This window comes from Motacilla alba, chromosome 11, assembly GCF_015832195.1.
Source record: "Motacilla alba alba isolate MOTALB_02 chromosome 11, Motacilla_alba_V1.0_pri, whole genome shotgun sequence".
Classification (NCBI taxonomy): domain Eukaryota; kingdom Metazoa; phylum Chordata; class Aves; order Passeriformes; family Motacillidae; genus Motacilla; species Motacilla alba.
In genome coordinates, this window is record NC_052026.1 from 9,566,999 (window position 1) to 9,581,225 (window position 14,227).

At 37.7% G+C, this 14,227-nt stretch overlaps 1 long non-coding RNA gene across 1 annotated transcript; it reads right to left on the minus strand.

Annotated features, from left to right (window-relative positions):
* Positions 1-4,505: 4,505 nt before the first annotated feature.
* LOC119705776 lies at positions 4,506-12,809 on the minus strand. Its single transcript, XR_005258308.1, has 3 exons — positions 12,488-12,809; positions 11,825-11,889; positions 4,506-4,637 (listed from the first exon to the last, which is right to left on the minus strand). It is a non-coding gene; the product is annotated as an uncharacterized LOC119705776 (long non-coding RNA).
* Positions 12,810-14,227: the final 1,418 nt, after the last annotated feature.

Consider the following 14,227-nt stretch of genomic DNA (forward strand, 5'->3'; position numbering starts at 1 on the left):
TGACCAAGCAGAAATGCAACTTGGGTATCCACTAGTTTGCAGATTATGCCAAATTGCTTGTGGATGGAAGAACTTTATATTCAAAGGGATCTCATCAAGCCAGAAAAGTGGAACAACAGAATGCTCACAGAAAGGAACCACTTTTGGAATATCAGTTTCAAGCAGTAATGCAGGTTAAGTAGGTAGCATTTCTGCAGAAAATCTTGCAGGCCTTAAAAGACACAGGTTTTTAATAATTAGAACAGACACTTAGAGAGATCATGTTAACTCCAGCTTCTGAGATTTACTGAATTTAGACAGATAAATCATTAGGAACTCTGTCCAACTGGGAAGTCACTCTTGCTCAGAGCAGGAGGTTGGGCTAGGTGAACTTTCTCAGAAATAACCTAATGGTAGCAGCACAGGATTTGAGACACTAACTACCTTCTGACAATATCAATGAGCAATTTACTCTCCAAAACTGCAGCTTGGTTGTGAAAAACAGTTGTGAACATACAAGTGGAGAATGAAAGAATGAAAATATGTTGTCCAGCCTTTTTCCACAAGAGCATGCACATCTGACAGCATTGTTTATACCAAGTTTTCTAATCTAGCCAGTCAATTTCTGTGCTGGTTGTGTGCTTTTCCTACAGTAACAGGAGTTCCTACTTCAGGTGAATGAAATGTGTTTCCAAACCAAACCAAGCAGGTTCTGAAGGAGCAAAACTAATAAATCCTCCTTTCCTGTAGAGTTTTGCCCCAAGGTGGATAGCTCATGTGGCTTCCCTGGCTTCTAATAAAGGCCAGTGTTACATTATACTTGTTCCTCTCAGGGGAGTAGAGAACTTTCTCTTCTAACCATGGCTTATTGTACTAGGGCTCACAGAACAAATTATCTTTCAGATTTCTAGCTCTCCACCACATTTATTCTGGAATGACAAAATCAAAAAGTTTTTAGCAATAGATGCATAGACACCCCTACACACTGTCAACACAACAGCTCTAAGAAGTCACTTTTGTGTGACCGGTTTGGAAAACAGTGGTGAGCCATGAACTTGGAAGTTCTGGATGTATTCTCAGAGTTCAGGCCATCATTATAAGAAAACAAATATTCTTCACCAGCAGAAAATTCAAGACACATATTTGAAATGAAACCATATTCCTGAGGTCAATCTTCTCCCTCACCACCAGCATAGGTATCAAGGCAAGAACTGGCCAGCTTCAAGAATTTTCTGAGTTTATATGCACCTTTCCATGTCTAAGAGTAATATAGCAGAAGTTCCACATGAAAGGAATCCCTTATCAAAAAGGGAACATCAAGAAATGGACAAAGGCCAGTTCTACCCAAAGGGTGTCCTGACTAAACAGAATTGAAATATACCCTGCAGAGAAGGAACCTGGAAGGAACATGCTTTTTAAGATGTTATATTTTTTTTCAATAATGTTGTCACAAGCCAATGAATTCTTTAATTCTTACATCTTCAACACTTTCTGCCATTAGTTAATACTCAGTATGTTGGAGTGCACACACCAGTAGTAGTGAACACAGTGATGCCAAGGGTTGTGCTCACTGTTTTGTAGCTCCAGTGAACAGGTAGTGCTGCAGTTCTAATTTTATGTGCTTTTCAAAGGCAGTCACAAAATGAATATCAAAGCACATAAGTAATCCACACTGGGAAATCTGTCAGAAATTGTTGGGAAAATAAAGTGAATCAATAGTATGTCAAGGGACTTAAATGGAAAAAATATTGAATATTCATTTTCTTGGTTTCAGAGGAGCAGGGATTTAGTAGAAGTGGAGCAGTTGTAGGATTTTCGACTTTCTTGAAAACATTCAAATAATTTTTGCAATGTGCTTTGAATTCAAAATGTAATTACAGCCACTAAAATTACACTTTGCATCTTCATGTTGCATACTGATGTGTATTCAGCATCATTAGGAGAAGGAATCTGAATGACACAACAACTTTTAAGTATATTGTTGCAAGAAAAAAGCTATAATAACAAGTATTCAAACTTTCTCCTTACCATGCAGAAATAGACTGAAAGAAGCCATACATTTGAAAGTACTGCTACAAATGTTGCTAAGTAGAAGAAAATATTAAAAAAATACCTGGGTTCATTTCAGTGCTTTAATGAGATTTACAGCATATCAAATATTTTTTTTTAATGGGGCTTACATTCCAGGAAATCTGATACATTCACACAAGCAACTCTTAATGGAGGGCTATGTCTGTGCAGTTTGTTATTTAGGCTGCAAACTTCCTTCATCCATTTGCCAAACAGCTGTAAATACGGTTTTACACAGACCTGATTATGCAATTTCAATATTGAAATAAATTGAAGCACACTTCTATTTTTTTATCACTGTTTTTTGTAAGAAAAAGATCAGGTCCCTTCAACTTACACATAATATAAGAGAAATTTCAAAATAGGCTCCACAGAGTGAACTGGGGCAGGAAGAGGGGACACTGCAACGCCAAAGCAATTTCCCTAGTTCTTATTTATTTTTGCATTTATGGAAATACTCTAATGGGAAAGATTATTCCGCTATGATCTAATTTCCAGCCAGCACACTTTTCAAGATCATTCTACTTAGAAAATAGAAAGTCTGAGCCATTCAGGATGACATTAATCATGTATCACCTGGGAAACCTTTGCAACTTTAGCAGCAAACACTGATCTGCCAATTTAATTTGCCCTCTTATTGTAAGGAACTCAGCTTTCATGATCTTAAGTTTCCTGAAGTTAATACAAGGAGGAAAACCTCTGAAGTTGTAAGACTTGTGAAGAAACCAGTAGAACTGGTAAAACAATGATGCTCAAACTATCTGAATCCAGCAACCTTTATATGAGCTTTACAAGAGACCATATGAAAACCAGAATGTACTGAAGCAAATGAAATTCTAAAACAAAAGAATTACTTAATTACAGATCTGTTTGATACAGACAAGCAAAAAGAATACTCCTGTAAAAATGTCAAATTAACATCTATGGAAACTGCAGTCTAATGTTTCACAATTCTTCCAACACTCACATACCTCATTAAACAGAAACAGTCTTTGTGACCAGCTTCTAACCAATCTTAACTCTGCATTAGCAGTGTAAAGCTCATAATAAATAAAAAAGTGGAAAGCTGCTTTTTGTTGTTTTGTTTTTCTTTTCTTGGGGATGAGGGTTTTTGTGCAATTTCATCTTAGCAGAAAAGATACAACTTCAAGACCTATAGAGTCATGGATGGATAATGTAACAAATAAAACTGTACTAATCTAATCTTGCCTTTTATTTCGTTACTATGAAGACATACAATGCACGTAAACAAAACTTTTCTCTTTGACAAAGAAAATAATTCCCGGAGACACATATCACTTAAAATCAAAGGAAATTTGAAAAGTATATCAAGAATAACATTTAGACTAATTTATTGGATGTGAACCTAAAGTAGGAATTACTCAATTCTTAATAACACTACCAAGATACACTCATCGCCAAAACAAAGCACTCAAGATCCACAAAGTAGTTCTAAGTGAGATGGCTGGTCATGTTAAATACCTTATGCATTAAAAGTTACTTGACAATATCATTAAAACTATATCTACACTATATTAAGCATTACAGCTGTTTCAAAATTCTGCCTAAAACAAGGAAGTTACAGCAGTTGTAACATTGCCTCTTTTCACTTGAAACATCATTCAAACACAGGGCTGCCTTGGTGCCAAAAATCCTGGTGCATAATATGTATTTGTTAATACAGCAAGTAATAACAGCTCTATCTTGCAGAAGTTTTCTATCCCTGAAAAAAGATGTTTCTGCTCTTGAAAATAATTTTTAAGAACAACAAGCAAGCAAAAGTACAGTTCATCTTCATTCTGCTTCCCAATATCCAACACCAAAATTGAAGCTTCATGAAGTTTTGTCTCTTAGATCCACATGCAGTCCTCGCTTCCTCCCAGCAATTTTGGACACGGCTTTGTCCACAAGCCCAGTGTGACAGCAAGTGCACCAGCAACTGGCAAGAGCGAAGCAGTTCCTGCTGGTTCAGCCAGAGCAGCAGCAGTGCCACAGTAACGCACAACAGGTCTGCCAACTGCAGAAACCTGGCAGACCTCCCAGATGGCATCTCACTGCATGAGTTATAACTGATGGAAACGTTTACCAAAAAATACTTACAAACAAAATCATCATGTTTCATGCAGATCCACCTTAATTCCAAATCCAGAAAGTAAATTAGCCTGTACATGTGATTAATTCCAGCAAAGACTGCCGAATTTGAAGTACTTACCATGCAAACATAAACATAAATACAATTCTAACAAGTCACAATGACTACTTCAGTGAAATGGATCACAGTGTGAAAATTGTTATTAACTTAAACATGAAATCTATCTCCTCCAAAATGCAATGTCCAGGCAACTTCATGTGAAATCCTGAACCAAAAACAACATCTGTATTTGACAAAGCCACATATTTGTTATCATTCAAGCAAAAGCAACACATCCATAATGAAACTTTGGTACCTCTAAACAGCTGTCATTTGAACTTTGTCCCTGAAGATGATCAGAGAGCTGAAGGGTCTTTCCTGTGGAGACAGAGTGTTGTGGTTGTTGAGACTGCAGGAAAGAAGGCTCAAGAGAAACCTTAGAGCACCTTCTCAGTACCTGAAGGGGACATACAAGACAGGGACAATTTAAAAGGGTGTAGAGGGATGAGATACAAGGGCTATATGGCTTCAAACTGAAAAAAAAAGGTCAATCTAGATGATTTTTCCCATAAGGCAAAAATTCTTCATACTGAGGGTGTTGAGGCACCGGCACAAGTTGCCCAGATAAGTTGTGGCTGCTTTATCCCTGTAAGTGTTCAACGCAAGGCTGGATAGGGTTTGGAGCAACCTCATGCCGTGGAAGGTGGCCCTGCCCACAGCATGGGGTTGGAACTCAGGGTTCTTTAAGGCCCACTCCAACCCAAACCATACTATGATTCTATAGGTTTAATTTTAAAGAGAGAATGTTTCTAAAAGAACCAAAAAGAGTTCTCTCAAAAAGAAAAAAATGAACCCACTTGAGAAACTACAGGAACACTAGAAAAGAGGCATATTTAGTACTGTCTTCCCAAATCCTCTATAAACAAATCTAATTTTTTTGAGGCTCAGTAAGAAATAGTGAACTAAATGCTACACTAAAGAAAGAACAAGGCAGAGAAGCAGCAGTAATCTTCCTCTCCCCAAAACAGATTTGCTCTGCTTTTGTAACATGGCTTTAGAGTTGACAGCCACCAACCTCCACAACTTCTGCTAAAGGCAATAGAAGCTATAAATACTGAGACTTCCAAGAAACCAGATCCTTATGCACATCATGCTGGTTGACCTTGGAGGGCATTTGCCTCAAGAGACACAACTGAGACTAAATTCATCTGCATTTCCATTTTGCATTCAGTTGTAGATAGTAAATCTGGCTGCAGCTCTGTGTAACATTTCACCCTTGCCATCCTGTTCAACTAACGAATGCTACCCTTTCCCTGAGGTCACACCCAGCCTTCACCAAAGCCTACAACAAAAAGCAGTGCTTGCATCAGTCTCATCAGTCTCTCACTTCCTTTTTTTTTTTTCAATGTCATATTTCACACAGGTCTAACAAGGTTGAGGAGATTATGAACAAAAAAAAAAAAAAAGGCAAAAAAATCATCTTTACACAACTTTCTGCTATAACTAATCTGTAAGAAACACATCCAATTCTTTTTACAGTGCTTTCCATAATGATAGCTTGAACTGGCATCCAAGTAACCCAGTCTTCAACAAGACATATCCAAAAAATAAAAGCCTGTAGACTCTTAATGAATTGTGCATAAAGCTGGGCTGCACAATTTATGTCAAAACTCTTCTAATAACAGAAAATCATCTGGAGGAGTTTGAAGCTGTATAAACAGATCAAGTTTTAATACAGGGTTATCTCCTTTAATGTGTGTTTGGCCTGAGGGAGAAGCACCAAGAGCAAGTTCTCAATTTTTATAGTTTCTAAAAACAATACAATTTGCAAACATTTCTTAAGTAGTAGCTACTTTATACTACTACCACTTCATTAGGAACACTTAAAAAAGTATTTAAAAATTCATATTCATGTGCAATGTAATTGCCATTTAAGTCAGGAGTTTACTTTTAATAAACACATTCTTGAGCTGGTAACAGTAAAAGCATCATTCAAACATCATTTCCTGTACTAAATTTTTACCCATATTAACAGACTTAGAAAAGCATCAACCACAAACATGTTGGTGATGGAAATTTCCTAACGCAAGCAGTCTTTATAGATTTCTGCTATTTCAGTGCAGGTCTCCAAGGACCATTTGAATCCATATTAATTTCCTTTCTGGCAGTTATGCGGCCATGTATGAACTGCACTATTTCACTTTTAATCTGTCAGTAATTTAGTAATGTGTAAACTAATTATGCACAGATATTAATGTAATCAGTTTAGGGAGCTATAAAATCAATGCATTTTTACAGACTGTGTTAAAGAGAATTGCATTATTATAGTCATAGGACTGCTCCTGATAGTGGAATTAAAATAATTGAGATCCATGCATCAATACACATTCCCACAACCCATCCAACAATACAATAGTATAATTTTCTGTAAAGGACAGATCAAGTTTTTTTGGTAACATTAAAATTTAATTTGCCTGAAAATAATATGTGGCTTCCTATTAAGAAATACACATTTGATGACATCTCAGGTTTCCTATAGTGAACTAGGAATGAACTGGCTAGCAACATTTCATCCATAATTCAACCCAAATACTCGGCTTTGCTCCAATGGAAAATGTACAGGAAAGGCTGTAACTACAACTCAGCACTGGGGCACGTAAGTTAATCAAGAATCACATTTGCAGCATCATGTAACAAGTCATTAAAATTATCAAGCACCACTGTGTATTCAGGCATACAAGAAGAACACTATCACCATACAGAAGCCAAGGTGTGCTGCCACAGAGCTCACTCTGCTCTCACATACCCAGCTGCACCTCACAACACAGAGCATTATGCCCCTTCTTCATCTCCACCTCCCTCATGATCAAAGGACTCTTCACTTTTCCATGCTTTTCTACATGTTATTTCCTCTGGTTTCTGTTATTCAGGTCATCCAAGACACACATTTCACTTGTGAAATTTAATAATGCCTTTCACCAACTGTACTTACCATCACACACACGTGCATCGGGCCAAGTAGGACAACAAGAAGGCAATTCTGAAGTTACCTTAACAGTTATGATCCCATCTATTTTCTCAGATAATGATTTCCAAGATAAAAGGAACTTAATTATCACAGAGAAGCACATTATTCCTCTCAGATTTATTTGAAAATATAAATGAATTCAAAGCTGTGCCACACTGAGATCACTACTCACAACATAACTACAGCAGTTGCCTGTTCACTTACAAACATACAATTTATGTGTCAAAGTGTCACGATACAATCAATCCACCCAGATTTGATCAGCTGCCAAAAGGCCTAACCTTTCCCATCTCCCTGCCTGCCCCTACCTGGCTTCTACCTGCACAGCCCTGCAGCCCCTCCTGCCTCTTGCAGCTACAGGCAGCTCTGGGCTAGGGCAGCAGGGTACACACACTGCAGGCTATTGGGCAAATAACATCAGTGTGCAGAGACAAACACAGCTTGCTTACAAGTAAATTAGTACTTGCTGCTGGTAAAATTAGTGTTTTACACATGTAAAAGATATTAAGACCTCAAACTTTTCATGATATCAGAATAATAATTTATAGTTATAAATTCATTTATTCATGTACATTAGGAGTACCTTTTAAAGAAACAGCAATTTAGAACTGCAAAGGACACCTATCTGTTCTTTTACCCTATTTGGAAAGGGAGCTTCATAGAACTAACTTGAACTACTAAATGGGCTGAGAGTACAAATGCACCTAAAAATCCTTGTGAAAACCTGTCAGCACAGACCCCAAAAGCCCATTTACACAGTCACCCTGCTTTTTCTTTTCTCTTTTGAAAACACGGACACTTTTTGGCATGGGCATAAACAGCAGGCCCCACCTCGCACAAACTTTATGTACCCAACAAAATGCACACAAGAAAACCAGCAATAAGCCAGCTATTTTCACCTGGTCCTTGTGTGCTGCTTCCCATGGAGCCCCCACCCTGAATCCGCACCCACTGCAGGGGCTGGGCTCCAGGGGCTGGGCTCCAGGGCATCCCCAGCGCTCCCCATGAGCCCTGCTGGGGCCTGGTCCCCAGCGCCCACATGGACGGGCTGCCCAGAGGAACAAAGCACAAAAAGCACAAAGCATCACCTTCCCAAGGCTTCCCCCAGCCTCCAGCTGTGCCCTCGGCCTCCAGCTGTGCCCTGCTGGGAGCACAGAGCCCAGCCCAGGGGCTCATGGCCACCCCCGGAGCACAGAGGGGCCAGCTCGGCACCACAGCAGTGCCTCAGCCTTGGCAGTGCCAGCAGAGAGCCCCACACACCTCCCAGGACGTTCAGGCTGGTTACCTTTGTCTGTCATTTACTGTGGGCCCTGGGGAAAGACAAAAGTGCTTGGGGCCTGTGAGGGAAGTCCGTGAAAAGGAGGATTGGGTCGTTTGGGGTCGGTGCCACCAGCACGCGTGGACACGGGGGCCTGAGCAGTGCCGGCCCCACAGGCCACCCCACAGCGGGACTGAGAGCCAGGGAAGGGCCTCCCAGGCCGGCAGGGGATGGAGGGACAAGGATGAGGCGTCTGTGGATCACAGGGGGTCCCCACTGGGATCTTTACAACCCCCAAGGGCACCAATGCTGCTGGGTGGGAAAGCATCAGGGAGGAGAGATTCTACAAAGCCCTGGTGGGCAGAGGGGAGATTTGCTTTCAACCTCTTTAATCTTTTTGTATCATTAAAGAGTTACACGCTCAAGTTTATTTTTCTTGGATGCTGATACAAGCTGGCTTTGTATCTGAAGCACTCGTGTGCTCATCTTCAAGGAAATGGAGAGCAGTGCAGGCTGCAGCCTCCCAGCACTTTGTTATACCAGCTACTGACACACATGGGAACAGTTGTAACATCAAATACTACAATTTGTGGGGATATAGTCAATAAATACTCATTTAAGGATCAGTCTAGGTAAGACCTAAACCATAAGGCATGTCACGTTCATAGTGCTTATTGCATATAGAGTCAATTAATATCCAATTATGTTTCAATGTGAAAATAAAAGCCCTATAAAGCTGCTACTCCTCACTGAAATAATTCTTTCAGCTCTTACCTAAATTTCAGTTTTGTAGCAGACAGTTTTGTAGTAGACAGAAAAGAATTTCTAGCTGAAAATTCATCAGGTGAGCTCCCCTCAGCCACTACAATATACATTTAATTCTTTGTAGATTAGGTTTATCTAAAGATACCACTTCTCTATACAGCTGGAGCAAAAAATACTTCCAAAAGTGAAAGTAAATGAAAACAGAAAGGTTTAGTAAAGTGTCATGCTGGCAAACTTTATTTGCAAAAGGTTCAGTGGAATGTAACAGAGAAACTATCAAGGCATGCAGAAACATGCAAGCTGAGGAAAAAAAAAGGTTTCTAGTTCAGCCTAACATTTGTACCTGCCTTCATGCAAGGTTAGGCTGCTTTACTCATACACATCAGTAAATAGATGAAAGCAAATATTTTAAGTTAGTATTAAAAGGATCAACTTACCTCAACTCCCTGCCTCCCCTCTGAATTTAGAGCAGTGTCAAAATTCTACACTGTCAAAACAGGTTACCCACTACCTTTTATTTACATAGATGGGAAAATCTTTAACAAACGAGCACATACACTTTAAAATTATTTCTCAAAATTATTCTGACAAGTAAATTCTCCCTCCTGCACCAGGTACTAGCTCTTAAAATATGCTGAGTGCTCGGAACTAGTGTAGTTTAAACATACTTTTGTTTATAGTGCTTGCAGAGCAATGCATGTACAGACAAGCTAATTAGGCTGGGATTTTATCCTTTTATTTTTATAATTCCAGTTTTAGGAGCAGAGTATTTGATTTATTACATGAAGGTATTTTTATAGCCTCAAGTACTACTACTCTTTAGGACATAGGGAACATCACAGCCCATTTAATTTACACAGGAGATGTTAGTACTATTTAATGGCATGTAAACATTTTATAAGGTAAGCTCAAATAACAGGAGTTTTTTTTTTTTAATATACTTCAGCAAAAAGGTTCACAAATAGATTTTCATTCTACTTTATTGGACCAATCTCTGTTATTGCATCAGAAGTGAATCGAGTTTTAAAAGGTGTTAAGAGTTTTCAATATATTTTGTGACACTGAACAGAATCACAAAGTATACGTAAAACAACCAATGCGTGAATTAATTCCAGAACTAGTGTAACTGCACACCTCAAATCATACGTAATTGTCTGTGACTTCAAGCAATAATTGCAATGGACTTTAGACAATATCATAATTCTATTTCTTTTTAAACATCATAATTTTACACAATTCTACATAGAAGCATTTTAAAGGTACTTTATCATCATTATTCCTTCTTCATAATAGGATTTTTACAGAATGGCATTATCTTTTTTTAGGCCAATTGATACAATTAAAAACTCCAGCAGTTTAAAACAAAAATGCAAAAAAAATAATTTCTTCTTACTAGAAACATTCCCACACATATTTTTACACCATGGTTACTTCAATAACACTGTTGATCATTCTTTTCATCTAAATTAAATCATATGCTAGCATTTTATAAGTATTAAGGTATTCTTTTTTTCAATGTTTGCATCATAAAAGGACAATATAACAATATAAAGATCAGAACCATTGCCTGTTTTTAAAAGGAAGTTTTGTTTGTTTTTTTTTTTTTTTTATATTTTACAGGGAAAATGATGAAGTGCATCATGGTAGGAATCACTAAAACAAAATCTAGGAAACCTGGATATCACTTAATTGTCAAAATATTTTCATTCTGGGGGAGAAAGGTAAGACAGTAGCAAATAACAGACATTTACTGGTAGGACTGTATTTTCTTGTCTTCTATGTACTGTACAGGTAAATAAGAAAAAAACTGCAGCCTATTCTTTGGTCTTTGTTATGAAAAGCATGGAAAAATCTGTAAATCCTTTACATAGCAAAGCATAAATTGAATAACTATTAAAAAAGGAATTTTTCCCCAGTCCCATATTATGCTTTTTTGTAAAGCAGAAGAGAGATATTATTTCTTGGAAGACTAAGGAAAAGGCCTGAAAGTTCTGGTCCTTTCATAAATGCCATGTGCTCCCCCATGGGCATAGAGTGTTTTTAGTTGTTGTTCTGTTGTGCTGTAACATGACTTAATGCTCTGACTTTGGGAAAACATTCAATAAAGAAAAATATTATTATCTCACACTGACACAAGGCAAAATGAAATAATTGCGTCAACACCAGTTTGGATTAAACTACATGCCTAAAAACCTACTGAAGTGAAAGTGCTGTAAATACAAGTGCTGAATATTAACTTTATGAGGCGCTTAACTGCACTGGATCGTAATGAATTATCTAGTTCTAGAGATGCTTTGACACATTCCAAATGAGAACCATAAGGAGTTAACTTATAGTCCTTAGTGACTTTCAATATGTTCGGTGACAATATAAGCTCCCATTCATTTCCCAAGGCATAGCCATTTTCAATAAAATATATGACCATAATTCATCATAAAATTTCATCATAAAATATATGATTTCATCATAAAATATATGATCATTTCTTCACCTAAAAATGTTTCTATTAGGAAAAAATACTGGTACAACTTCCATATGCAACAGTCATCTCATTTGTCATGTGATTCATTATAAAAATCACACAAAAATGTACCTGTTCTGCTCTTGGACTCTTCTCAGCAATTAATATGTAGTTTCTTCATTTTGTGTTTCTTCCACCTGCAAGATTTGTATGTCAAGGATACAAGGACTGTCAAAGCAGAACTTTTCTACCTGTTCAATTTTCACTGAATAATCAATACCTATATATGACCATTTAAAGAGAAAGTACTGCATAGTTTTAATCTCTACACATACTGTGTGCACTCCCTTGATAACTAAGGAATAACTTGGTATTCTTTAAAAGAATTATGATTTGAAATTTACAATAATATCCTACTCTTCGATTTTACAGTATGGACTATTTCAATGTTGGGATAAGCTGTGCTTTCTTGTTCACCTCTACAAATTCATAACGAAACACTATTCTCCCATCTGCCATCCTGTGTGATCTTGCTAAAATACAACTTGTTCTATCATACAAAATTGCCCTATCATGGACTCAGAAAATTGTTACAAAGATGGTCTGAAGGGGAGAAGTCCCACATTTAAATTTCTTGGGTGTTCTTCAGCATGGAATAAGCACCTGTCTGAATGGCCCACCAGGTTCAGCAGCAGAACCGATGTGGGGCGAGGCTGGGAACAGCCCCACCCTGTGCAGGGTGTAGCACAGGGATCAGTCGCCTCCTGGGATGCAGTGGAGATGTGTGACACTCACCCCATACCCTGGCTTGGCAGCTCCTCCTCAGCTCTGCTTCAGCCACTGCAGCTGTTCAAAGATGAGGAGCAGACTCTGCAGTCCTTGGCACAAAGGTCTGCTCCAGGTGTATGGCACCCGAGGCCTTGTTCTGTTATCCCTGATCATAGAGTCATTGCTCATCCTGCAAATTATCCTGCTGAAATCAAAACTAAGAGGTTTTCAATGAGATTTAAGTGAGACTATTCTCATGTTTAAGTGCTTCATTGGATAAATGTCTCCATTTTCCTTTAGGACCCTATCCAACATCCATTGTAACCAGTGCAAGAGACTTCTATTGTATTCAGTGAGATCAGCTTTTATTATCGTATGGTCTTTATCCAGATTAAGTCCTCAGTGTGCAAAACTAGCTGCCTTTTTATATATATACATATACAATGAGAAGATTTTTACTGTTGAACATAAAGATGAATGTCTTTTCTGCCAAAATTTTATTGCAAATCTGGAACTCTATCTTACTTATTCCTTTATAAGGTTTTGAAACTATATGAATCTGGATAACCACCAAAAAAACCACAAAGATTGGCCATACATGATAAACAAAATTTTGGATCTCAGACATGATTTTAAGTAATTATGCCTTCTGGAGAGATTTGAAATTAAGACATTTATTAATTTTATTTTTTCTGGTTAGACATTATTATTCAAATTCATAATTGCTCTAGAATCATTAAAAGTTGGAAGATGTCCCAAATTGTTGCTGAAGGAGTTAAGTAACTTTGCTTTGGTAACATAGGTGTCCTAAACAGAACAATCATTGTTATTCTAAAATGAAGTTACTATACATTTTCTGCTCCAAAATAGTTATTTAAAAGCCTAGACACATATAAATGTTATTCACAAAGTGTTTACATCATACATGCCATTTTTATTTATTAATCTCAAAGCAGAGGAAATAATAAGGTATCAATATTCTGTTTTTCAAGTGTCAACTTCAGATACAGTTCCCAAAAGTTTAACAATAAATCAGTGGGGAAAAAATAGGAATAAAACTTGAATCCCAAGACTGTTTCTAAGGCAGCAACACTGCTTCCTCTAGTCTTGTATACATATATATGTGCACGTGGGATGCCTGTTTGGGAAAGAAAACACCTCAAAATAGCCAGTGGCTGTGCCACAGCAGTGGCTGGAGCTTGCTGGTGCTCTTGTTTTGATAAAGTCTGTGCTGCACAGACACATTGCCAAAGGCTTGTAGTGTAAAACACATTTCATTACCAGTAGTTATGAGAGCATATCAGTTTATGGGGATGATTGTGCAGGTGGTGGTGAGTGTTATAAATATTTACGCTACTGCAAAGGAAAACTCCATCCTGAAGGTGTTGGAAAGAGGGTCTCTGTTTTAAAGAAATGTTGAAATCCTTCCTCACCCTTTTTTACCTGACTTTAAATCATTGAACAGACTTTCAGTGTCTATACATCTTCTGGGATTTTTAACAGCAGCAAAAATTGAGCTTTTGACGTTTCCAAAGCATTCCTTGAAAGAAGTCTATGTTAACCCAATGGAAATGACTGATCACCTTATTTCTATAATCCTGTGACAAATCATCACTGGCATGAAATGTAAAAAACAAAAGTAATAGTTGAAAAATAATTGTAAAGAAAATTGTTTCCATGGAATGATGCTCCCTGATGCTTATTCACATCACTACTGGTGCTCACACAAGAGACTTTAACTTGCATCTTAAATGTTCTTCCTGAATT